Here is a 1,786-nt window from a genome sequence, read left to right on the forward strand (position 1 = left end):
CGTTTCTACCAGGATCTCAAAAGTAGCGCCGGGAAAGCTGTCCAGATTTGTCTGCCTGAAGAAACAGGAGGCTCAAGCCCTTGCCCACCTGCTCCTGTCCTGTATTAGTCGAGGCTTCCTCCAAGACCGTTAACTCAGCGATGTGTCTGGTTTGCATTTGTATAAGGCAAACTCTTACAGTGTTGGAGATGGCCTTGGGGCAGAAAGTTGAGCTCGAGCTTGAAGTAGGATGCAGGCAGCGCAAGGAAAGTTATGTTTCCGTGGAACTGTCCAGGGCAGCTGAGACTGAAATGAGAAGTGGCTGAGAGGGCAGGGCACAGCGTTGGGTTGAGCAGTTGACTTAGGTAACAAGGCCCCTGCCTGGACCCATGCTTTAGAAGGTGCCTCTTTGGTCTTCCCCTGACTGCACTCCTTCCTACCTGGAGCTTGTACCCTCTGTTCTAGACCATTAGGGAATTAGGACCCTGTCTAAATGGCCCTGAGCCTTCAGGGCCTCTTCCCTGGGTCCATCTTCAAAAGACAGACTGCTTGTCCAAAGGATGCCCAAGGTACTGCTGTCTGAAGAGAGTGAGGATGTGTGGATGGAGCCTGAATGGGGCTTAGGGAGTCCACCCAAGGGGATGCAAGGCCCCCTATGTGGGGAACAGGGCTGGGGTAAAATGAAAGGGGATTGGCCCAGGGCTGGGGGCTAGCTTTCCCTCAGTCACCACTGCCCTGTACAGAACACCAAGGAGTCTGAAAGTTATGAATTCAACCTTGGCCTCATAGGTCATTACCGTGGCATATTTGTTATGTTAGAGAATAGAGTGTGTTTCATTTAACAATTTGTTTTCTTGATTTCTAACTCATAATTATCTAGACACAAGGCAAATGTGGGTTGGAAGTCAAGTTCCATCACGTTCCAATTTTTGTGGCCTTGAACTAAGAAAAAGGAACCTTGGAAAATAGGCTTTATATGCTTGGATGATTTCATAGAATTCCCAAGTTCATTAGCTTCCGTAATGACTCATGGTTGTTACTAAAATAAACTTTGTATTATCTTTACAAAACTGGGGATCTTATTTAGGTCAGCAACTAGAAGGCACTAGACTCAACATTTCTGTGAACTAAGGATATGAATGACTAAAAGCAGGGGAATTATTACCTGAGGGCTGACTCTCAGAATATTACATACGAAATTTTTCCTGTTGACTCAGTGCTGGCTGCAGGTGGGGCAGGAGAGCACCGGGACTGATGCATATCTGGAACAGTAAGGAATGTGGGAAGCAAACTGGAGAGAAACGGGCTCTGTTTTAGGCAAAGGTGAATCTTACAAGATGAACTTTTAGAAGAAAAAAAAAAGGTGGATTGTGTGGTTGAAGTGGGGACGGCAGAAACTGAGTGGCAAAGAGAAAGAACCAACTGAGAAATGTGAAAATGCATATCAGAAATTGGATCCGTATCTTACACCATATACAAAAATAAACTCAGAATAGATAAAATGTAAATGTAAGACCTGAAAGTGTAAAACTCCCAGAAGAAAACATAAGGGAAAATCTTCGTGACGTTGACCTTGGCAATAATTTTTTTGGATATGTCAACTCCAAAGCAGAGGCAACAAAAGCAAACGTAGACAAACAGGAACTACCAAACTAAAAAGTTTCTGCACGGCAAGGAAAACAGTAACTGAGTGAAAAGCCCACCTACAGAATGGGATAAAATATTTGCAAACCACGTGTCAGAGAAGGGGTTAATTTCCAAAATAGTAAAGGGACTCACACAGCTCAATAGCAAAAAAACTCCAAAC

Source organism: Panthera uncia, chromosome B1, assembly GCF_023721935.1.
Source record: "Panthera uncia isolate 11264 chromosome B1, Puncia_PCG_1.0, whole genome shotgun sequence".
Lineage (NCBI taxonomy): Eukaryota > Metazoa > Chordata > Mammalia > Carnivora > Felidae > Panthera > Panthera uncia.